Source organism: Lissotriton vulgaris, chromosome 11, assembly GCF_964263255.1.
Source record: "Lissotriton vulgaris chromosome 11, aLisVul1.2, whole genome shotgun sequence".
In the NCBI taxonomy this organism is placed as follows: Eukaryota; Metazoa; Chordata; class Amphibia; order Caudata; family Salamandridae; genus Lissotriton; species Lissotriton vulgaris.
This window is the reverse complement of record NC_141699.1, coordinates 85,151,748-85,177,574: the sequence shown is the minus strand read 5'-3', so window position 1 is coordinate 85,177,574 and position 25,827 is coordinate 85,151,748. Positions and strand designations below refer to the sequence as shown.

Below are 25,827 nucleotides of genomic sequence, written 5' to 3'. Positions count from 1 at the left end.
AGTCAATCATTGCTCGTGCTTTGCAGCGATGCTGTACGCTAAATCCAACACCTGCCCCCTACAGCAAGTCGTTGTAACGACTTGTGATGTAACAACGCGGTTGTTGTAACGTCTGCGTTCTAATGGCATGCTATATATCGCATGCGAACTAAACAATGTCTCCGCTCTCAGTTCATCACTGCTCGGGCTGTGCAGCGATGCAACATGCCCAATTACTTGCTGCTCAGGTTTTGCAGTGAGGCAAGATGCTCAGTCAATCATTGCTCCAGCTTTGCAGTGATGCAACATGCTAAATCCATTAATGCGCGGGCTGTGCAATGATGCAGCCTTATCAATCATTCTCTGGTCCTGCTTTGCAGCGATGCAACATCCTGAGTCATTCTATGCTCAGGTTTTGCAGTGAAGCAGCATGCTCACCCCATCTTTGCTCAAGCTTTGCAGAGATGCGGCATGCTGTGGCTTAGCTTGGTTCCACGGAGTGCCCCAGGTTAAGACTTGTACTCAGGAATGAATTTTTATTGTGCCTGAGTCTACTCTTTTTTTTTATTTTTATTTTTTTGTGAAGATTGCGGGCAGTGATGTTTCCCTCTGGACTGTTCCTCATTTGTATATCTCATTTTTGGGAAGATGGACTGAATGTTTCAGATTTGAGCCTTGTGTGCTGCGCCTGATGCAAGATCCAGAACAAGGCTGGTGCCTCTCCATCTGGGGGATCTCAATGCCAGGGTATCACACTGGTGTGCTGGCAGCTGCCAAGAAGTCAACCACTGGACATGGCATTGAGCAGGCAGATGTTGGCTCAAGTAGCACCTAGGTCTGCTGGTTTCAAGGCGCTGTGGAAGGGGACCTCCACATATGACTTGCAGGCTCAGCTGGTGCAGTCTTCTCACTGTCTTGGCCAGGAGTGACTGGTGCCCAAGCTAGTGCAGCTCATGCCTTCTTAATCCATGTCCTGCCCTTGTTCGGTGTGTGGTATGGTGCGTTCCCTTGCATGCTACATTTGGTCCCATGATTCTGAGGGGGATGCTCTCCTTCGTGCTCACAGCATCACATCATACTCGCTCCTGGAACACGTTCTGTTCTCTAGCAGAGCAGCCTCTCGTATGCAAGAGTGTGCTGTCTCTCAAAGCTCGCAGCATGCACTCTTGTAGCACTCTCTCTTCTTTTGTAGAGCATGCCTCTTGTATGCTGTATACTGCCTCTCCCTGTTAACACGCTCTCTCCCTGAGGCCTCGCTCTCTTCCTGTGCTGAGCATGCCTCTTGTATGAGGGTATGCTGCCTCTGCATGCTTACCATGCTTACATGTTCTCTCCCGGATGACTCACCCTCTTCCTGTGCTGAGCATGCCTTTTGTATGAGGGTATGCTGCCTCTACATGTTTACCATGCTTACATGTTCCCTCCCTGATGACTCACCCTCTTCCTGTGCTGAGCATGCCTCTTGTATGAGGGTATTCTGCCTCCCCATGCTTACAGGCAAGGTGGGCCCTAAATCGGATTGACCAGGACAGTGCACTGGGCGGAAATAAAATGTGATGTTTAATATTGGGGTGGGGGTCATTGCGGTGTGATGCAGTGGCGGTTGGTAAGGTATAAGGGTGGAGAGGCAGGGCAGGGAGGGGGGTTAGAATAATTTTTAAAAATCCCTTCCCTGATCTCGCCACATCTTTCAATCGTCCCTGCCACGTCAAGCGAGTCTGTTCCGGGAAGCACCCAGGCTCCCAACAGCCAATCAATGATGCAGAGTTGTGATTGGTAAGCACCCAGGCCCCCTGAGCCAGTCACTGTAATGCAGCCTGCGTGGTGAACATGCAAAGTGTGCATTACTCTTTGGCCCAAGACGGCCTGCCAGACATTTCATGCTCTCTTTACAGAGAGGACAACCCCTCTTTCCCGAGGTCAGGGGAGCCACGCCCTGCCCACCCTATCCTGAAGATACGAAAAATAAAATGATAAAACCCGAAGTTATCATTTTATTTTTTGTTTACACTGCCTCTTGAGTAGTGGGGTGATACCAGGGCCGGACTGGGAACCAAAACCGTTTCCTGGCAAAGTGCTCGGCCGCCCCCCCAGGAGGTTGGTGTGCCACCGAGCTCTTTGCCGGAGCCGGTTTTCGGCCGATTTTGTTTCAATGCCTATTTTGCAGCTATGCTGCAAAAACGGCCCTGTAACAAAAACGGCCCCCAGGGGCCCAAAACCGGCCTCCACCAGTGCGGCGCACCGGGGGATTGCCTGGTGCCCGCAACGGCCAGTCCGGCCCTGGGTGACACTTCTTCGGAAAGCTGAGGATCGCCACTGGTGTGACTGGAGCTGGTGTGAGGATGATGGGAAGAGGGTAGGGGGCGATGGGGTGTTAACAATTACACTGAGGTGCATTAAGGGCCGATTACAAAGTCTTTAACGGACCAGATTGAGACCAAGCGGGATGCACGAGCTGCTGTTTGCATGACATGAAGTCCGGCAGCTTCCGGATGCGCCCCTCGGAGTGTTGGCGCCCTGGGCCAAGGCCCTGCTCGTCCATGCCCAAGTCCTGCCCTGCTTACAGCATATTCTCCCCTTAGGACTTGCTCTTTTCCCGTGCAGTGCATCAGTACTCCTGTTTCAGAGACCCTCGCCCTGGGTGCCCCCCCCCTCCCTATCTTGCTCCACGATATTTCGAAGCGCATTTACCCTCCCCTTCCTCTGAGACTTGTACCCCCTCCCTTATGGTACCCCCAGCCCCCTTATCATGCACTGCATCCGTTCTCTATGCGGTATTGTGTATGTTTATTAATCGGAGCATTGTTCCAGTCTGGAGAGCCTAACCTGACCCCTGACCCTCTTCCTCCCGACCGCCCCATGGCGCGCGGGAAATGTCCATGGCATCTCGAACTTCCTTTTGTGCGGCTTGGCTTCGGCTGCTAATGGGTTCATCGCACCGACAATTACTTGCCTGAGGAGACCCACAAAATGCCCCTTTGTTCCGCATGTGCGCGGCATATTTGGCCGGATGGAGGTTGGCACGTGAGGGTCCCTCTGTGGGGATCAAAATGGCCGAGGTGGGTTGAACGCATGGCATCTGCCCTCGGGATGGATGGGTCTCTGGGCCAATCAGAAACCTGCATTTCATAGCATGGCCGTCGGAGCGACCTATGGTGTTAATAAGTATACACCGGAAGAGATGATAGTACATGGGTCGATGTTTGTCAGTGATTGAAATGGAAATACAGAAGTGCAGGTACTCCTTGTCCCAGTGTGATTGGTATCAGTACTCGCCCATTTAAAGCATTGGAGCAGTCCTGATAAGTGCCGATACTACCCCTTCCAAAGTAAAGAACTGAAGGTACTGAGTACCTGACCATTCAAAGTGCTTTAGTTAGGTTATTTTAAGTTATCCTCATTTCTATAGCACCTTCTACCATTATTTTTGCATCAAAGCACGTTCTTATCCTGCACGCCATTACCATATGGTTCAGGGACTCTCATCCATCATTGTGTAAGGATGGTTGTGTCAGTTTGCATTTGCATTTTGCATTTGCATTTTGCATTTAAATTATATTCATATAGCACTTACTTACCCTGATGAGGCATTGAACTAGTTCACAGTTATTTAGCGTCTGTGTTTGTAATGGTTTATATTCATTATTCTGAATGGAACATGAATTTTCTGCTGCTAAAGGACTTATTTCAGTCTGTTACCAGCATGTGTGGTAGTTCTTATTCTAGTCGGTTACCAGTATGTGTGGTAGTCCTTATTCTAGTCCGTTACCGGTATGTGTGGTAGTGCTTATTCTAGTCGGTTACCAGTATGTGTGGTAGTTCTTATTCTAGTCGGTTACCAGTATGTGTGGTAGTCCTTATTCTAGTTGGTTACCGGTATGTGTGGTAGTCCTTATTCTAGTCCGTTACCGGTATGCGTGGTAGTGCTTATTCTAGTCGGTTACCAGTATGTGTGGTAGTTCTTATTCTAGTCGGTTACCAGTATGTGTGGTAGTCCTTATTCTAGTCAGTTACCAGTATGTGTGGTAGTCCTTATTCTAGTCCGTTACCGGTATGTGTGGTAGTGCTTATTCTAGTCGGTTACCAGTATGTGTGGTAGTTCTTATTCTAGTCGGTTACCAGTATGTGTGGTAGTTCTTATTCTAGTCGGTTACCGGTATGTGTGGTAGTTCTTATTCTAGTCGGTTACCAGTATGTGTGGTAGTTCTTATTTTAGTCAATTACTGGAATGTGTGATAGTTCTTATTCTAGTCAGTTACCAGTATGTGTGGTAGTTCTTATTCTAGTCGGTTACTGGTATGTGTGGTAGTTCTTATTCTATACGGTTACTAGTATGTGTGGTAGTTATTCTAGTCGGTTACCAGCATGTGTGGTAGTTCTTATTCTAGTCGGTTACCTGTATGTGTGGTAGTCCTTATTCTAGTCCGTTACCGGTATGTGTGGTAGTGCTTATTCTAGTCGGTTACCAGTATGTGTGGTAGTTCTTATTCTAGTCGGTTACCAGTATGTGTGGTAGTTCTTATTCTAGTCGGTTACCGGTATGTGTGGTAGTCCTTATTCTAGTCGGTTACCAGTATGTGTGGTAGTTCTTATTTTAGTCAATTACTGGAATGTGTGGTAGTTCTTATTCTAGTCGGTTACTGGTATGTGTGGTAGTTCTAGTCGGTTACTAGTATGTGTGATAGTTCTAGTCGGTTACTAGTATGTGTGGTAGTTCTTATCCTAGTCAATTACCGGAATGTGTGGTAGTTCTTATTCTAGTCGGTTACCGGTATGTGTGGTAGTTCTTACTCTAGTCGGTTACCAGTATGTGTGGTAGTTCTTATTCTAGTCGGTTACCAGTATGTGTGGTAGTTCTTATCTTAGTCAATTACTGGAATGTGTGGTAGTTCTTATTCTAGTCAGTTACCAGTATGTGTGGTAGTTCTTATTCTAGTCGGTTACTGGTATGTGTGGTAGTTCTTATTCTATACAGTTACTAGTATGTGTGGTAGTTCTTCTAGTCGGTTACCAGTATGTGTGGTAGTTCTTATCCTAGTCAATTACCGGAATGTGTGGTAGTTCTTATTCTAGTCGGTTACCGGTATGTGTGGTAGTTCTTATTCTAGTCGGTTACTGGTATGTGTGGTAGTTCTTATTCTTTACGGTTACTAGTATGTGTGGTAGTTCTTCTAGACGGTTACCAGTGTGTGTGGTAGTTCTTATCCTAGTCAATTACCGGAATGTGTGGTAGTTCTTATTCTAGTCAGTTACCAGTATGTGTGGTAGTTCTTATTCTAGTCGGTTACTGGTATGTGTGGTAGTTCTTATTCTATACAGTTACTAGTATGTGTGGTAGTTCTTATTCTAGTCGGTTACCAGTATGTGTGGTAGTCCTTATTCTAGTCCGTTACCGGTATGTGTGGTAGTGCTTATTCTAGTCGGTTACCAGTATGTGTGGTAGTTCTTATTCTAGTCGGTTACCAGTATGTGTGGTAGTCCTTATTCTAGTTTGTTACCAGTATGTGTGGTAGTTCTTATTTTAGTCAATTATGGAATGTGTGATAGTTCTTATTCTAGTCAGTCACCAGTATGTGTGGTAGTTCTTATTCTAGTCGGTTACTGGTATGTGTGGTAGTTCTTATTCTATACGGTTACCAGTATGTGTGGTAGTTCTTATCCTAGTCAATTACCGGAATGTGTGGTGGTTCTTATTCTAGTCAGTTACCGGTATGTGTGGTAGTTCTTATTCCAGTCGGTTACCAGTATGTGTGGTAGTTCTTATTCTAGTCGGTTACCAGTATGTGTGGTAGTTCTTATTCTATTCGGTTACCAGTATGTGTGGTAGTTCTTATCCTAGTCAATTACCGGAATGTGTGGTGGTTCTTATTCTAATCGGTTACCGGTATGTGTGGTAGTTCTTATTCTAGTCGGTTACTGGTATGTGTGGTAGTTCTTATTCTTTATGGTTACTAGTATGTGTGGTAGTTCTTTCAGACGGTTACCAGTGTGTGTGGTAGTTTTTATCCTAGTCAATTACCGGAATGTGTAGTAGTTCTTATTATAGTCATCTACCAGTATGTGTGATAGTTCTTATTCTAGTCGGTTACTGGTATGTGTGGTAGTTCTTATTCTATACTGTTACTGTTATGTGTGGTAGTTCTTCTAGTCGGTTACTGATATGTGTGGTAGTTCTTATTCTAGTCGGTTACCAGTATGTGTGGTAGTCCTTATTCTAGTCGGTTACCGGTATGTGTGGTAGTGCTTATTCTAGTCGGTTACCAGTATGTGTGGTAGTTGTTATTGTAGTTGGTTACTGGTATGTGTGGTAGTTCTTATTCTATACAGTTACTAGTATGTGTGGTAGTTCTTCTAGTCGGTTACCAGTATGTGAGGTAGTTCCTATTCTAGTCGGTTACCAGTATGTCTGGCAGTTCTTATTCTAGTCGGTTACTGGTACGTGTGGTAGTTCTTATTCTATACAGTTACTAGTATGTGTGGTAGTTCTTCTAGTCGGTTACCAGTATGTTTGGTAGTTCCTTTTCTAGTCGGTTACCGGTATGTGTGGTAGTTCTTATTCTAGTCGATTACCAGTATGTGTGGTAGTTCTTATTCTAGTCGGTTACCAGTATGTGTGGTAGTTCTTATCCTACTCAATTACCGGAATGTGTGGTAGTTCTTATTCTAGTCAGTTACCAGTATGTGTGGTAGTTCTTATTCTAGTCGGTTACTGGTGTGTGTGGTAGTTCTTATTCTATACGGTTACTAGTATGTGTGGTAGTTCTTCTAGTCGGTTACCAGTATGTGTGGTAGTTCTTATCCTAGTCAATTACCGGAAGGTGTGATAGTTCTTATTCTAATCGGTTACCGGTATGTGTGGTAGTTCTTATTCTAGACGGTTAATGGTATGTGTGGTAGTTCTTATTCTAGTCGGTTACCTGTATGTGTGGTAGTCCTTATTCTAGTCCGTTACATGTATGTGTGGTAGTTCTTATTCTAGTCGGTTACCAGTATGTGTGGTAGTTCTTATCCTAGTCAATTACCGGAATGTGTGGTAGTTCTTATTCTAGTCAGTTACCAGTATGTGTGGTAGTTGTTTTTCTAGTTGGTTACTGGTATGTGTGGTAGTTCTTATTCTATACAGTTACTAGTATGTGTGGTAGTTCTTGTAGTCGGTTACCAGTATGTGTGGTAGTTCCTATTCTAGTCGGTTACCAGTATGTCTGGTAGTTCTTATTCTAGTCGGTTACCAGTATGTGTGGTAGTTCTTATTCTAGTCGGTTACCAGTATGTGTGGTAGTTCTTATTCTAGTCAGTTACCAGTGTGTGTGGTAGTTCTTATCCTAGTCAATTACAGGAATGTGTGGTAGTTCTTATTCTAGTCCGTTACCAGTATGTGTGGTAGTTCTTTTTCTAGTCGGTTATTGGTATGTGTGGTAGTTCTTTTTCTATACGTTTACTAGTATGTATGGTAGTTCTTCTACTCGGTTACCAGTATGTATGGTAGTTCTTATTCTAGTCAGTTACAAGAATGTGTGGTAGTTCTTCTAGTCGGTTACTGGTATGTGTGGTAGTTCTTATTCTAGTCGGTTACCAGTATGTGTGGTAGTCCTTATTCTAGTTGGTTACCGGTATGTGTGGTAGTGTTTATTCTAGTCGGTTACCAGTATGTGTGATAGTTCTTATTCTAGTCGGTTACCAGTATGTGTGGTAGTTCTTTTTCTAGTCGGTTACTGGTATGTGTGGTAGTTCTTTTTCTATACGGTTACTAGTATGTATGGTAGTTCTTCTAGTCGGTTACCAGTATGTGTGGTAGTTCTTATTCTAGTCAGTTACCAGAATGTGTGGTAGTTCTTCTAGTCGGTTACTGGTATGTTTGGAAGTCCTTATTCTAGTCGGTTACCGGTATGTGTGGTAGTGCTTATTCTAGTCGGTTACCAGTATGTGTGGTAGTTCTTATTCTAGTCGGTTACCAGTATGTGTGGTAGTTCTTATTTTAGCCAATTACTGGAATGTGTGGTAGTTCTTATTCTAGTCAGTTACCAGTATGTGTGGTAGTTCTTAATCTAGTCGGTTACTGGTATGTGTAGTAGTTCTTCTTCTATACGGTTACTAGTATGTGTGGTAGTTCTTCTAGTCGTTACTGGTATGTGTGGTAGTTCTTATTCTAGTCGGTTACCGGTATGTGTGGTAGTCCTTATTCTAGTCGGTTACCGGTATGTGCGGTAGTTCTTCTAGTCGGTTACCGGTATGTGTGGAAGTCCTTATTCTAGTCGGTTACCGGTATGTGTGGTAGTGCTTATTCTAGTCGGTTACCAGTATGTGTGGTAGTTCTTATTCTAGTCGGTTACCAGTATGTGTGGTAGTTCTTATTTTAGCCAATTACTGGAATGTGTGGTAGTTCTTATTCTAGTCAGTTACCAGTATGTGTGGTAGTTCTTAATCTAGTCGGTTACTGGTATGTGTAGTAGTTCTTATTCTATACGGTTACTAGTATGTGTGGTAGTTCTTCTAGTCGTTACTGGTATGTGTGGTAGTTCTTATTCTAGTCGGTTACCGGTATGTGTGGTAGTCCTTATTCTAGTCGGTTACCGGTATGTGCGGTAGTTCTTATTCTAGTTGGTTGCCAGTTTGTGTGGTAGTTCTTATTCTAGTCGGTTATCGGTATGCGTGGTAGTTCTTATTCTAGTCGGTTACCGGTATGTGTGATAGTTCTTATTCTAGTCGGGTACCAGTATGCGTGGTAGTTCTTATTCTTGTCAATTACCGGAATGTGTGGTAGTTCCTATTCTAGTCAGTTACCAGTATGTGTGGTAGTTCTTATTCTAGTCGGTTACTGGTATGTGTGGTAGTTCTTATTCTAGTGTCGGTTACCGGTATGTGTGTTAGTTCTTATTCTATACGGTTACTAGTATGTGTGGTGGCTCTTCTAGTCCATTACTGATATGTGTGGTAGTTCTTATTCTAGTTGGTTACCAGTATGTGTGGTAGTCCTTATTCTAGTCTGTTACTGGTATGTGTAGTAGTTATTATTCTATACGGTTACTAGTATGTGTGGTAGTTCTAGTCGGTTACCAGAATGTGTGGTAGTTCTTATCCTAAACAATTACCGGAATGTGTGGTAGTTCTTATTCTAGTTGGTTACCGGTATGTGTGGTAGTTCTTATCCTTGTCAATTACCGGAATGTGTGGTAGTTCTTATTCTAGTCAGTTACCAGTATGTGTGGTAGTTCTTATTCTAGTCTGTTACTGGTATGTGTGGTGGTAGTTCTTATTCTAGTCGGTTACTGGTATGTGTGGTAGTTCTTATTCTATACGGATACCAGTATGTGTGGTCGTTCTTCTAGTCCGTTACTGGTATGTGTGGTATTTCTTATTCCAGTCAGTTACCGGTATGTGTGGTAGTCCTTATTCTAGTCGGTTACCGGTATGTGTGGTAGTTCTTATTCTAGTCGGTTACCAGTATCTGTGGTAGTTCCTATTCTAGTCGGTTACTGGTATGTGTGGTAGTTCTTATCCTAGTCAATTACCGGAATGTGTGGTAGTTCTTATTCTAGTCAGTTACCAGTATGTGTGGTAGTTCTTATTCTAGTCGGTTACTGTATGTGTGGAAGTTCTTATTCTATTCGGTTACTAGTATGTGTGGTAGTTCTTCTAGTCGGTTATCAGTATGTGTGGTACTTCTTATCCTAGTCGGGGTAGTTCTTATTCCAGTGGGTTACCAGTATGTGTCAGAGTTCTTATTCTAGTCGGTTACCGGTATGTGTGGTATTTCTTATAGATAGCATTCCTACCCAGGTAAATATCTAAGATGTGCTGTTTTGCATTTGAGGGTGTGGTATCTTTCAGCCAAATTCGCCCTGAATGGTTGTATGTTTGTGTGATGTGGGGAAGGCTTTGGAGTGGTAAGAGTTTATCACCTAAAAAGCTGTGATGCAGTTTTGTGCACATGAAGGTTTCAGTGGTCTGGCTAGAGTATTCTGTTTGAGCAAAGCAAATGTTTAAATGGTTTTAAATGTCGCAAAAAAAGAAATGTATATGTACACGTCTGTGTGTGCATGTGTATATATATGCGTGTGTGTGTATGTGTATAAATGTGTGTATATATATATATATATATATATATATACCTCTATATGTCTATCTCTCTCTCGCTCTCTCTCTCTCTCTCTCTCTCTCTCTCTCTCTCTCTCTATATATATATATATATATATATATATATATATATATATATATATATATATATTGAAGTACAAATTGCCCTTGATTTATCACAGGGCGCAGAGAAGCGAGCTGCAGCGAGGCTTACAATGAGGAGAACGCTGTCGAGTGCCCTCCCGCTGCTCAAGGGCAATTTGTACTTCAATCAATTTCACGGCGGCCCCTGCCGTGGGGATGAGCACCGTTTTCTGACAATGAAGGAAAAAGCTGTGGAGTGGAACCCTTCCAAACCACGAGGCACAGCGCTCTTTTGCACAAATGGAAGCCTGTTTCTCTGAAACCCATCCCACCAAGGAAAATACACGGACTTAATTGACTTTAAAGCACTGTACCCACTAAAGGATGTGAATGTACACTCACCATTGTAACTACAAGTCCCAGAATACCGGCGGGTCGTTGTTGCCACGCCCACTACTAAGTGTGACGATACGAAATAAAGGAAAAATGGTGAGCATTACAGTGTTTGTTCAGTCTGCCCAAGAAGAAGAGGCGCAATGCCTCGAAACGCGTCGGCTTTGTCTAATTATCACAGGGCGCAGAGAAGCGAGCTTAAATCAGAAAGGTAGCCCCAAAGGAAAAAGGCCTCCAGCAGGAAATATTCCAATTTTATTGTTGAAAGCTCACACTCAGGCACAAGCGTTAGCCGAACATCCGTATTGCAGCATGGCCAGACGCGTTTCAGGAAGTTGATTCCTTTCAACAGTGGCGTGCAAATGTTCTTTTAAAGACAGCGTGTTCCATGCTCTTTATATTTCCTCAGAACCTGCCCCAGTGGGCGTTGCCAGTGTCTAAGCCTTATGGTTCTTGTAGTGCCTGAAACAAAATAACACTTCAGTGAGCCTGGGGCAGGTTCTGAGGAAATATAAATAGCATGGAACACGCTGTCTTTAAAAGAACATTAGTCAAAACAAATAGATTCCCTTGGGTTGTGTACAGGAAAAGCTGAGAATTAGCTATGACACAGTAAAATTTATATCACACAAGTTAAAAATATAAGCAAAATTAAGAGTACATAACAGTTTATTGAAACATTAAAATAGCATACAGTACATTTCAAAATGATGTTAAAGAACAATTAAAAACAAATTTATAATTTTGTGACCTGCACAAAAGTATGAGACAGACAAAACTAAATTGTAAAACATGGGACTTGAAAATTACAAGGCGTACATTCACAGTAAAAGTTTCAAACAGCCCTGGTGTTATAACCTCACAATCTTATATACATCGGGGAGGAAAAGCATGAATTGTACATGAACTTGCGTCAACGCGTTTCGGTGGTTGTACGTGTAATTGGGTGCCACCTTTGTCAAGACTGTTATTTTCGTTGTCTGTCATACAGTTGGATCCTCATTGATCTCCTGTAGGTTTCCTGTACGTGAAACTTCCTATAAATTGTAGTGGCTGTGGTTGTCAGGTTGTCAAGTTTGTACCATCTGCAGGTTACTAATACAATTCCTATCCAGTAGAAGATTAAGGAATTGGTTCAAGTCCGTCAATCAGTGGACACTTTTATGCGACTGGACGACCGCTGTAAATAACATGCGTCGTGCTACACTTCTGAGCTGGTTTATAGCATTAGCCTGAGTAAATCGCTCAATATAAGGGGATAACTCGATATCAAGATTGTATTGTTTGTATTGCAGTCCGAATTACACCCTCTGGTGGGGTCCGTGTAGTTGCTGTCATTTTTGCACCCCAAATGTTATTGTTCAATGTTTGTAGGTTTTAACAGAATAAAAAGGATGTTTCCTGTTCTTCTGCGGAGTGGCGTCTCTGAGCTCTGGGGCATCTGGAATAATTTTGACACGGCGGCCTCGGCCGTGGGAGATTGCACCGCCTCATGGATCGAAGAAGAGGTCTGTCTGGCTGTTTGAAAAACGGCAGCCAGTCTTCAGCACGGAGGAACTCTGTCATTGAAAACCGGAGCACTTTCCAGAAGCCCACTGGAGGGCTACAAACATTGAACAATAACATTTGGGGGTGCAAAAATGACAGCAACTACACGGACCCCACCAGAGGGTGTAATTCGGACTGCAATACCCAGCATGCCACATATTGAAGGGTGGTTACATCACAAAGGGTGAAAAGCAATTGCAGTCTGCTCCGTGTTTTTGAACTTTCCCCTTCCCTATTGAATAAGATGCAGGTGCATCGAAACGCGTCAGGGACAGAATCATTTGGGAAAGTGAGCTGGTTTTAACAGAATAAAAAGGATGTTTCCTGTTCTTCTGCGGAGTGGCGTCTCTGAGCTCTGGGGCATCTGGAATAATTTTGACACGGCGGCCTCGGCCGTGGGAGATTGCACCGCCTCATGGATCGAAGAAGAGGTCTGTCTGGCTGTTTGAAAAACGGCAGCCAGTCTTCAGCACGGAGGAACTCTGTCATTGAAAACCGGAGCACTTTCCAGAAGCCCACTGGAGGGCTACAAACATTGAACAATAACATTTGGGGTGCAAAAATGACAGCAACTACACGGACCCCACCAGAGGGTGTAATTCGGACTGCAATACCCAGCATGCCACATATTGAAGGGTGGTTACATCACAAAGGGTGAAAAGCAATTGCAGTCTGCTCCGTGTTTTTGAACTTTCCCCTTCCCTATTGAATAAGATGCAGGTGCATCGAAACGCGTCAGGGACAGAATCATTTGGGAAAGTGAGCTGGTTTTAACAGAATAAAAAGGATGTTTCCTGTTCTTCTGCGGAGTGGCGTCTCTGAGCTCTGGGGCATCTGGAATAATTTTGACACGGCGGCCTCGGCCGTGGGAGATTGCACCGCCTCATGGATCGAAGAAGAGGTCTGTCTGGCTGTTTGAAAAACGGCAGCCAGTCTTCAGCACGGAGGAACTCTGTCATTGAAAACCGGAGCACTTTCCAGAAGCCCACTGGAGGGCTACAAACATTGAACAATAACATTTGGGGTGCAAAAATGACAGCAACTACACAGACCCCACCAGAGGGTGTAATTCGGACTGCAATACCCAGCATGCCACATATTGAAGGGTGGTTACATCACAAAGGGTGAAAAGCAATTGCAGTCTGCTCCGTGTTTTTGAACTTTCCCCTTCCCTATTGAATAAGATGCAGGTGCATCGAAACGCGTCAGGGACAGAATCATTTGGGAAAGTGAGCTGGTTTTAACAGAATAAAAAGGATGTTTCCTGTTCTTCTGCGGAGTGGCGTCTCTGAGCTCTGGGGCATCTGGAATAAAAAAAAAAATATATATATATATATATATATTAAATCTGAAAACAATACCTTTTCAGGCAAAGAAAGAAGTAGAGAACTCTGTAAGAATGTCAAAAGACTTTGTCCCTTTCTATCTTGGGTGGTTGGCACTGCCCTTATCCTATGCTTAACCACATCGCTGCGGAGGCTATTCCGCCGCAGCGCTAGGTGGGCAGGGCTGCCGTGCGGTGGGCGCATGCTGGTGACGGAACCGCTCCGTCACCAGCCGCGGTTGGGCTGTGCTCATGACGGAGCGGTTCCGTCATGGCCCCGCCCGCTCAATGGAACGCCCAGCGCAGGCGCGGAATCCGCGCCGCGCAGGCGCGGCGAGCGGGCCATGAAGGAACCGCTCCGTCATCAGCACAGCGCCACTGCAGCTGATGACGGAGTGGTTCCGTCATCAGCATCGAAAGAGTTAAAGATTTTGATAGAAAAGCAGATATTTGAGGTGAGAACATTTGTGTCGCTGTTGTTGAGGGTGGTCTATACCGGAGCTGCTCTCCACCTTAACTCGGGAACTACCCAGAGTTCTCTGCTTTTTTTTTTGCATCATTAATGCGTCACTCGATGCCAGAAAGGGTATTGTTTTTGACGTATATTGGGTGCATATACAAGGCATGATGTTGTATTTGTGCTATTTGCCGTAGCACGGGAAATCAATTGTCCGGCGCTCGTGTTGCCGTTGGGTATAATAAAAAGTGAAACACACAGAGATGGCTGCCATGGTCATTTGTTATCAAAAAGGACGGCAGCAGTCCCTTTTCTCGTATGACTTTCAAGCAACCAATGGGAGTGCATTTGTTGAATTTAAAAGCATTGCTGAGATGTTCATGGCGTTTTTGCTGATGTTGACAAAGGCGAAAGCAGAAATGTGTTTACTGGCAATAAAACCCTAAAATTTCATCCAGTGAGTGCTCCGTGTTTTGTCCTGTTGGATGAAAGAAATGCAGAATATATATGTATATATATACACACATATATACATGTATATATGTATATAACATATAAAAATTGTTGGCTCTTACCCTGCCCTTTTAAATGAGGCCACATGGAGGGAGATGGCAGGGCTGCAGGTACCCAGAGGCTCTTCCCGTAGGACCCTATTAAAAAACAGTTACTAGAAAAAAATATATATTTTTTAAAGTTCTTTTTATTGTCATTTTTAAAGACCTAACATGTCAACAGTAATCAAAATTACGGACCATTGCACTACAGCATCCGTCATCCAGGTACAAGAAGTATACAAGAACAGAAAGCATCTGGATCACCACACATTACAGAAAAATGGATGGACCCAGTTGGTGAACTCTTTTTTTTTTTAAGTAATCGGATTTGTAAGTAAATATGCAATCAAATATTTCCAGTAGTCTCTTGGTCGTGAGCCGGCGGGGAGTTCTTCATACGTTTTTAATGTGTCCTGACAGTATACCATGTCATGGAGCCATTGTTTAATTTCAGATGTATCTTTACTGTCCCAACACAGCGAACCCCTGCGCTTGGCAAGGAGCAAAGCAACCACACAAAACTTTCACTTAGTTGCACGTACAGTTCTCAGAAGTCCCAGTAAGCAGGTGCGAACATACCAGCGATTTCAATACCCACCATCTCAACCAATAGTTTAGTAACCGTTTCCCAATATTTCCGAACATATGGACAGTGCCATGCAAGATGTATAAAGTCAGCCGTGACAATTCCACAACGTTTACAACCAGCATTTGGACGTAAGCCATATTTATAAAGCATAACCGGGGTATAATAAGTTTGATGTAGGTATTTGAAATGCAGAATCCTCAAATTGCCGTTGGGCGTCAACATTACGGTAAGGGAACAAGCTACCTGCCATTCTTCATCCGTGAGCGAAACATCCAACACTTTGTTCCATCTCTCAAGCACTCTACATGTAGTGCTGGCAATTTCCTCTTGCGCTGCATTGTACAACCGCGATATTAAGTGTTTATCATTAGGGGAAGATATTATCAGTTGTAGCATGTTTAATTGCGGGGGCTCCGCCGGATAAGTGGGATATAATTTCTTGATCGCCCCTTGAAGTCTGTGATCTGTGAAGCGAAACAGTAGTGTTTGGTTGCTAACCTATGCCAGGTCCTGTGGTGTTTTAAATATCCCATTTTGGTAAAGATTCCCATAGTCTTAATACCACTTGCTTTAACTGTCCCATGCCTACCTCTTCACCAGTGACAGAGAGAGCAGGGTGGTGATGCGGTGGCAATGCAGGGGCATATGAAGGCAGTATAGGCGCCAAACTACCCAACTTGTTCCAGGCCGCATTTGTAGCGTCTATAGTGTTAATGTCTTTGGAGTGTAATGGCTGCCTTCGGTGAGTGATGATTGCTGTCAGTGGTATTGTGTCCCCTTCTTCTCTAGCGGTATGTGTTAAATATGGGATCTGATGGTACCAGTAGGTAGCCTATTGCGCTTGTGCACACAGGTAATACAGCAAAAAATCGGGCACCTTGAAGCCTCCTCTGGAATATGGCAGTGTTAAAGCTTGCAATTCTATGCAGGCTTGCTTACCCGCCCAGGTCAATTTAATGACTAATGATGACAACCGACAAAAAACTTCTGATGGGGGAGGGATTGGAATATTATTAAAAAGGTAGAGGAACTTTGGTAGTATTACCATTTTTACTATGGCCAGTCTATACACCAAAGATAAAGGCAGTTGGATCCAGCGGCCAATTTTTTCTTCTAGTGAGGTTATCGCTCTACCAAAGTTAGTCCTAATCACGATTTCCGGATCACGATGGTACCAAACCCCTAGATATTTTACCGGGTCTGTTTGCCATTCCAAAGGGAATTCTGTGGGGTGCTGGTGTGTGGTATCCGTGAACGGGATAATTAAAGATTTTGCCCAATTAATTTGGAGACCTGACTGCCTCCCGAATGTAATGTATTCACGTAACAGGGGAGCCAAGTGGTGTTCCGGGTCACGTACATAAAGCATCATATCATCCGCATATAAGGAGATATGTAGGGGTCGCTGCGGAAACTGTTGAGCCGAGTAGTGGTGCCCCTGTCTAATTTTACATGCCAGGGGTTCAAGTGGTAGTGCAAATAGTAACGGGGACAGAGGGCACCCCTGTCTCGTCCCCCGCGCTATGTGTATTGTATTAGAGATATAACCATTGACTCGAATACGAGCTATTGGTTTTGTGTACAATAATTGGACCCATTGAATAAATATAGGGGGGAAGCCCATCCTCCGTAACACCGCCAGTAGATATGAGCATTCTATAGAATCAAATGCTTTGGCAGTATCTAGCCTAATTGCAGCTGCCTTCATGCTAGGAATCAAGTAGTGGGAGAGTGCGAACAGCGTGCTAGTGTTGTGCGTAGTTGCCCTCGTTGGTATGAAACCGGACTGATCCGGGAGGACCAAGTTGGTCATGAGGGGTTGCAATCTCGTAGCCAGTAGTTTAGCCAATATTTTAGAGTCAACGTTAAGGAGTGAGAGTGGCCTGTAGGAATCGCAGCATTCGGGGTCCTTAGCGGGCTTAAGAAGGGCAATTAGTACAGCTTCTTTTAAGGAGGGAGGACGTACCGTCTTATCATACTCATCACCATACATAGCGACTAGGTGTGGGGATATCCGGTCCACAAAAGTCTTATAAAATTCGCATGTGAACCCGTCTGGGCCTGGGGCCTTATTGTTCGGTAACGACTTGATAATTTCTGTGACATCTTCTACAATAATTGGCAATGACAGATATTCACGTTGTGTGTCCGATAGCCATGCTATGGCCACTTCTGCTAGATATTCCATAACCTCTGCTGACGAAGCCGCGGGCTGTGACTCATGCAGCGCGCCGTATGTTATTACAAATCCCTGCAATATACCTCTCGCATCCGTTCTCACACAGCCGTCCTCTTCCCTAATTTGTAGTACAGTCTTGGGACTACGGCCGTCACAAATTTTCGATGCTAACACTCTACCTGGTCGTCCCCCTTCACCAAAAGCCCTAGCAGTAGGACGCTTCGCTATGTATTTAAGTTTGTCCTCTGCATATGTCTAATTCTCTGTCATTACCGTTCTAATTTTCCCTAATAACTGAGGACATTATGTAATCTCATATTCGTTCTCAAGCGATTTCATCTGGATTTTGCACTTGGAAAGCTGTCCACGTATGTCTTTCAGGATCCCTGCATTTGTGCTGATGCACACACCTCTCAATGTGGCTTTGAAAGCCTCCCACAATGAGCTAGGGTCATCAGTAGATGGCGCATTTAACAGAAAGTAGTCTGTGACAGCTGTGGTTATAGTGTCTCTGTATACTGAATCCGACAGTGCTTTCGTATTGAATCGCCAGCTATAGGGGGGTGGCACGTAAAATGGTACATTAATGGACATTAATATGCGATTATGATTGGATAATGTCCTGGGTAGGTGCGTTATATCCCTGGTCCAAAGCAGGACATCCTTCGACCCAATCCAGTAATCTATACGCGACCAACTGTTGTGCGCTGCAGAAGTGTGTGCCGCTTCCATACGCCCGGGTTCTGAGTTCTCCACATATCATGTAACTGCATTTCTGACATGATGTCTATTACCTTAGCCATCGCCCTCCTGTGTGGTTCTGTAGTGATGTCTGATCTGTCAAGGTGCTCATTAAATACAAGATTAAAATCCCCTCCCCACAGTAAGGTTTTACCCAACTCCCCATGCAGCTTCTGCCAGATCTCATGATAAAAATCAGGCTCATCCGTATTTGGGCCATATGTATTGATAATTGTGATCTGTTGTCCTCGAAGTTTGCCTGTGATAATGATATAACGCCCTTGAGTATCAGCTACTGTATGCTGAATTTCAAACTTCGTTCCTTTTTTTACCAAGACTGTGACCCCTCTAGAATACGAGGAATATGTAGAGTTGTGAATCAATTCGGCCCATTTACGACCAAAGCAGTTAATTGTGTGTGGGGCGATATGTGTATAATAGGGCAATGTCAATATGTAATCTATCAAAATATGCTAAAATTTTGTCTGATTTTTTTGGGGGTTGTTAAGCCCTCTGATATTCCATGTGAGCAAGTTTAAATGTGCAGGCCTCTGCTCAGCGGCAGCCATTACAGTTACAGGCAATTAGATACCAGCAGATCATGACTTTCATAAAGTGTACCATCTCGGTGTGGTATCTGTTGTGTGGAAGAAAATGAATCATGGTGTGAAAAACATAGTCAGTTTGGATCTCAGCAATGCATCTCAAGTGCTCTGGTCCGCAAAACGATTCCCAACCCCTACCCCACCCCCCACCACCCAATCTAGCATCCCAAACATGCCAAAGACAAACCCTAGAATAGTGCACCCACCCAAACAAAAACTCCATGGGGAACTCCTGCGTGAGGGTCCTCCATGGGCACACATCACCATCCAAGTTAATGGATGTGGTCAGGACTCTACCGTGAGTGCAGACTAATCTTAAGCAAACATAATGTCATACAATTGACAGCAACTTAAACCCTACATGAGGCTTCACGCAATATTCCTTCTAATATTCGTTTTTCTACTTCCATCATGACAACGCAGCCAACTAACATTAGGGGTACATCCCCCGCTCCCAAAGAGGGGACGTGGTAGTGTTGTATAGGCACATAACTAACATATATGTAAAATATTCAATACAAGCGTAATTCGCAACACAGTGAGCAGCTTGTCATTTGATATATGGCAATCCAAGGAAACTCTCCACCCGCCCCGATCTGTTATTATTAAGCGTAATGGGCTTGCCTCCTGAAATCAAAGAAAGGTCCCTCTGCCGCCTTGGCACATACCAGGAACAGATTGTGCTAGTAGTTTGAAATGTGCGTAGTCAAGCATTGTTTATTCATCACAACCCAATGTGCCTCCACCCAGTGTGCTCCGATAGCATAATGCAAGGTATGTACCAGAGATGTAGTCTCGTCAGTAAGTGTCATATAGTGCTCTCTTACTACTTTGGGGGGGTTAGCAGAACAACTAATAGAACGTAAAATTTTGTAAATAACTCAGTAGTTACCACCCCATCAAAGTCTATACAGGGACCGAGTAGCGGGCACCTCCTTCCCGCATGTGGCAACCATGATGAAAGTTCCCAGGGAGTGTTCAGGTCAGTCGTGGTACTTTATATTGTTCACAGTAGCCAAGTATAGTGCTTCCTCCTTCACATAAACTAGACCCCACCATGCGACCTCATCCTTCAAATGCAGCACGCAACCATGCAGCATGAATTACGACGCACCCATCATTCCTATATTGTACTTACTGCACGGGAGCGTACCAGTCTATAGGAGGTCTGTATTGTACGGACCATCCAGGACTAGTGGTATTAGGGCATACTGGAAATTACCTCTATGCTGCCAGCACTGACCCGTGAGACATTTCGTTATGATGATAACTTAGTCCAAATCCTGATGTGGGTTTTTGCGTTTCCGCTCCTTGCGTTTGGTGACAATTTTCTTGATGAAATCCTGAGCAGCTTTCGGTGTCTGGAGGATCGTTGACCGACCGTCCCATGCCACTTTCAAGAACGCTGATATGTCACCTGTTGCTTTTCGCGCGCCATCCTCAAGGCAGTGTCTCTATCTCTGTAATTCAGGATACGAGCCACTATGGGCCTAGGAGAAGCGCCTGGTGGGGGACGTGGCACCAGCGACCTATGTGCACGCTCTACTATGAAGACCGAAGAAAAGTTTTCAGCCCCAAAGACCGCTCGAAACATCTCCTCCACATATGGTTCCATTCGGCCCGTGTTGGTCGATTCTGGTACACCTGCAATCCGAACATTGTTCCGGCGGGATCTCGCTTCTAAGTCTTCGGCTTTGTTTTTTATCACTTCAAGTATCTTTTCCATCCCTGCACATTTACTTATTGTGGCATGTGCTTCGTCCTCCACTGCTGCAATTCAGGTTTCGGCATCATCCAGGTGCTCCCCCTGTTTGTCTAGATTCTCCTCCATGCTGTCTACTCGCTGAGTGAGGTGGTCCAGTTTCCCATTAATATCTTGTACGTTGGATTGAATTGCTTTAAGAATGGACTCCATGTTATGTTATGTTAATAATATTTATACAGCGCACAGCTGCCCCAGCAAAGGGGCGTCCTGGCGCTTGAACAGGTACTAAAACATAACACGCAGGAAGAGGAAAAAGACGGCTAACCAGGTACAGAGAACAGGAAGGTTTTGATAGCACGCCTAAAAGCGGTCAGATTATCCAGAGCTCGAATGTGCACCGGGAGTGAGTTCCACAAACCAGCGGCAAGCACTCGGTAGGTGCGGCCACCCATCCTGCTGAGTTTAAAACGGGGGCAGGCCGCGAGATGAAGAGCCTCCGATCTCAGGGACCTCGAAGGGACATAGGGGATAAGCAAGTTAGCGAGTGCAGGCGGCGAAGAGAGCTTCATGATTTTAAAGGCCAGACAAAGCGACTTAAACTTAATTCTTTGTCTGACCGGCAGCCAGTGAAGGGCGGAAATAGTGCTGGAAACAGAACAATGCCTGGGAAGGCCAACAATGGCCCGCGCCGCAGCATTCTGCACCCTTTGTAGCCTAGATGCCTCAGCCTGGTTTATCCCCAGCAGCAGCGCGCTGCCGTAGTCCAGCCGAGATAGAACCGAGGCCTGGACCACGAGCTGCCGGGTGGAGGGATCAAAAAACTTAAGGATCGGTCTTAAGCCTCGCAAGATGCCGTAGCAGGTGGCTGCAACCTTCTTCCTATGGCCCATGAAGGTAAGCACCGGATCCAGCCATACCCCTAGGTTCTTTACTTCGGAAGCTGGAACGGGAGTGACGCCCAATTCTGGAGGCCACCACTGATCTCCCCAAAGCTCCGCATGTTTCCCCAAAACCATGACTTCGGTCTTTTTGGCGTTCAGTTGTAAGCAATTGATTCTTAACCAATTTGCTACTGCCACAAGTCCAGCTCGGAATCTGGGGGCATCCATTTCAGGGTCTCCACTCAGTGTCACCACCAGCTGCGTATCATCTGCATATGAGGTCATCGTCAAACCCCACTGTTTGACGATCGCAGCTAGCGGTTTCACGTAGAGGTTAAACAGGGTCGGGCTCAACGAGGAGCCCTGTGGAACCCCCAGATCCAAAGGATGGAAGGTGGACTGGCAGGGTGGTATAGCCACCTTAAAGGACTGATCAGAGAGGAAAGAGCGGAACCACTGAAGAGCAGTCCCCGCTACTCCAGCTTCCTCTAGGCGCTGAATTAAGACACGGTGGGACACAGTATCGAATGCGGCGCTCAGATCTAGTAAAAGGAGCGCCGCCGTCCGCCCGGAGTCGAGCACCAAACGCAGGTGTTCGATCATATAGAGCAAAGCGGTCTCGGTGCTGTGTCCCGCCCGGAAGCCATTCTGACTCGGGTCCAGTATATGGTTACGGGAAAGATGATCAGACAGAATGGAATTTACATGAGCCTCCATGGTGCAGCTTGTTGTAGCCTCCGTCTCCACTTCACTGTCTGAATGCGCAGTTGCACCCTTTATCTGCCGCCGTGATTCGAATGTGAGCTTCGGCTGCTGCTTGTCTGGTTTGCCCATGATGAGGAGTGGGAGCACCCCCAATGAATTATACTAAGAGTCACAACCCAATCTGATCCAGAAGGGATCCTGCACACCACCCGACCACGACAAAGTGGGCTGCACATCTTTATAATCTATGCCACTTCGGAGTATTGCTACCTTCTAGCACAATTGCCATCCAGGGAGGAGCGCATACACTCACGCGCAGGGAATAAGCAGGGCCGTTTGTATTGAAATGTCCGGAAGTGGTACTGCGGCACAGGCCTCCACACACCAGCGCCACTACGTGGCAACACGCCAGGGAAACTTGGTGTCAGCTGCAGTGAAGTTTGGCTTGATAATGGCGCCTGTCATAAGAGAGGTCCTCTCTGAGCGCTGCATCTGCAGTAGGGACATGCACTAAACGATATATTCTGGGGCAGTAGCAGTTCAGCGCTCTACCAGATTCAGCACCGGGACCGGGGCCTGTAAGTAGCGCCTAACTGACGTTTACACCAGTACTCACGAGACAGGCCCATTCCAGCCAAGCAGATCAACCTCCCCATCTCCGTGGTGCAATACGAATTATTTATGGGCGAAGTACCTCTACACACAGACCAGGCACATCTGAGCTCTGTAGTCCCCCCTCCTCATCACGCTGCCTGTTTGGCCTCCATTTCGGTCCTGCCTGTTTCTGGCAGTAAAAACGCACAGTAGCACCACAGCGCTGCACCATTGACAGAGCTCCCGTGTTGTGGCAAGAAACATACAAGCCAAGTTTTTAAACAAAGCAAAGGCCTGTGGTCCCGCCGTAGTGCAGCATGGCCAACAACAGGTTGGTCGTTGAAGTCACTTAATCAGAGTTTCAAGTTTTCCGGCGCTGTCATTTTGTGCTGGGCTTTTCGCGCTCCTTCTCGGGGAACCACAGCCGTTATTCCTTCTCCGCCCAGATGCACACGAAATTCTGGGAGAGTTAGGGGCTTATCACACCCAGCAGCGGTCTCCGCTTGCAGTCCGAAACGCCCGGGGCGCCAACTTTGCAGGTTTTCGCTCACCATACTGTGTAGAGGCCAGTGCATGTTATCGGTCAGGGCGCCGCCATGACATCGCGGCCCCGTGCTCCGTCGTCTCGATCCGCGTTGCCGCTGACAGCTACCCAGCTGCGGCACACCAAATAGCAACGCGCCTTATGACCAAGCGCAGTGTCCCGAATCGGCGCATAGCAGCACCCGTACAACTGTACCTCTCACCGTGTCCCACAGTTGCAAAGTACACTGGCATCCGCCATCTTGATGAGCTCCGTGATCACTGTCCGTCAGAGCTGGAGGGAGGTTTTAACACTTTTTGCCCATCAATGCAGAGTTCAATACCGCTCCAATGAATCACGCCAACTTGTGATGTATAATGCTGCCAAAATAGTGATTTTGACTAATTTGCATATAGCTTGGTAGTTTGGTCTGCCCTGTTCCCATGATGCACTGGGCCAGGGACAGACTGATTTGCATATAGCCAGGTTCTGAGCTGGGATGGTGCAGTGAGATAAATAACGGTGATGGATCAAGCCCTGATCTTTGGACTGGGTAAGAGTGGTCTGCTTAATTCAGACACTCTGTTCATCACCACCCCCTTTTCTGAATCGTTTTTGGCCACTATAGGTGTGGCAGGGTATACTCAGACATGAGTCCCTTTCTCACTGCACCATCAGGATTCAAGCAAGCCGGGCCGAAGAAGGCTGAAATGCCAGAAACCGGTCCCCGGTAGCTTGTTTCCTTCCCAGTATAAGAATTGGCTTGGTAGTTTGGTCTGCCCTGTTCCCATGATGCACTGGGCCAGGGTCAGACTAATTTGCATATAGCCAAGTTCTGAGCTGGGATGGTGCAGTGAGCTAAAAAACGGTGATGGATCAAGCCCTGATCTTTGGACTGGGTAAGAGTGGTCTGCTTAATTCAGACACTCTGTTCATCACCACCCCCTTTTCTGAATCATATATTTTAGTGCTGCAGAAGGCCATGCGTGATGTTGGGTTGGCTGCCCAGGCCAGTCGCTACGGCCAAGCCCACGTCGTGCACAGGGAGTTGGCTGCTTGAAAGGGGGGAGAAGGCCGCAGGCCACGCCCTGCCCTGTAGCCAAAACCCCCTGCACATGGCCAAAGATCATGCGCTGCGGGGAGTTGGATGCCCTCGGGGGGGTTTGACCCTTAGGCGAACCCCCGCCATGCACTGATTAAGTCTATGCGTGGCGGAGGAGTTGGCTGCCCACGGGGGTTGGATGCAGGATCTGGACGGTGACAAAACCCCCACAGGCACCCACCCCCCTGTGCGCGGCGTGGGGTTGGATGCAGGGCCTGGCCTGCTGTATACTACTGTTTACCATTTACTAACAATTGCAACATTTTAAAATGATGTAAGGGTTTATGGAGTAATGTGAAGAGCAGTATCATAGTTGATGTGATGAATGATTTATTCACTGATGTCATCAATGATGTCATTTGAGATGTCATTAGTGATGTAATCAATAATGTCAAATAAGATGTCATGAATGATGTAATATATGAGGCTATAAGCATTTAAAGAAGGGGTGCAAGTTTTTAAGTAAAGATCTAACTACCATACCTATCTGAGTAAAACACAAAATATTTGAATTGCCAATAACTTTGATGTTGTTTTACGCATGTTTGTGAAATTTCCCAGCCTATCAGGGCAGGCACTTCAGTTGCTGTCTTGAAAATTTCAGGGTGATCCGTCAAGGGGGGTCCCAGTATGCTTTTTCTCCATGTTAATTTCCATAGCAAACTTTAGGCACGTCTATAGCCCAAACTGCTGGACGGAATTACACCAAACTTGGCAAAAGATAGCTTTTGGTCCATAAAGCATTCTTCTTGTTAAATGGTGTAAATCTGTTCAGTAGTTGCTGAGAAATTTAAAGATTTCTCAGATACACAACTGTGGCCGTGGTGGATCCGGGACCTATTTCTATTTCGTGCCTGAGAACTGATTGGCTGTCAGCACTTTAAACCAGCATTGGCAGCCATCTTGTGACTCCGTTGACCTGAGTCAGTAAACACAATGTAAAAAAAAAAGAAAAGGGGGCAGTGTTGAAACACCCTGACCCCCCTAGGCCTGTTCCAGGAGAAAACATTAAAAAAAAAAAGGTTTGGCAGGGGTCGCAGTGGTTCAGCGAATCTGGCACCCTAAAAAACAAAAAAAAAAGAAGTGCAGGCTCTTGCACTTCATTTAATTAGGCCCGTGGTTGGTCAGGTCCCGGGGGCTTTATTAAAATAATGATGGGAGATCCGATTGGGCCCCCTGCAGCCCAGGGGACCATTACCTCCCTGGGGCTAATTCACTCAAATACAGGGGTGGGGGTATGCAGCACTCCACAGCCCCAGGGACCGCCGCCTCCCCGGGGCTAAAGAAATAAAGCATGGGGAGCTCCGACTCGCCCACCCACCCACGCAGTGCCAGGGACCGACCACCAACTCCCCGCACCGCTCCTGCCATGGTATACCAAACTCGGCTCTGCTTTCAGCAATCGAGAGCACAAAATGTTCTCGCTTGCTGAAAGCAGAGCAGCGTCGGTTTCCCTGCTCGCTGTGAAGCAAGCAGGGAAACGGACACTTTGCTTTGGGATCCAGGGAGGTAGCAGCATGTTAGCAGCTCTCTAGATCTCAAAGCAAAGCCAGCTCCTGCAGGAGGCTGAGAGCCTGCATGGACCACAGGGGCACTGAGGCTCCACCACGGTCCCAAAAGAAGTGGCCAAACCCTGGGGATGTGGTCCCGGGGCCAAAGTTGGCCCAGGGAGGGGGGCCACATGGTCCCCCCTCCTATTAAAAAAATATGATTGGCCTCTGGAGGGGTCGCACAGCCCCCTCCCTTTGTATTATAAAAAAAAAAAAGAAAGGCCATGTCCTGGGGGGATG

At 45.8% G+C, this 25,827-nt stretch overlaps 1 protein-coding gene across 1 annotated transcript in view; it reads left to right on the top strand.

Moving 5' to 3' along the window:
- Positions 1–25,827, top strand: part of LOC147679010 (uncharacterized) — a 397,880-nt gene that overhangs the window by 130,743 nt on the left and 241,310 nt on the right. The gene's annotated exons all lie outside the window — the stretch shown is intronic.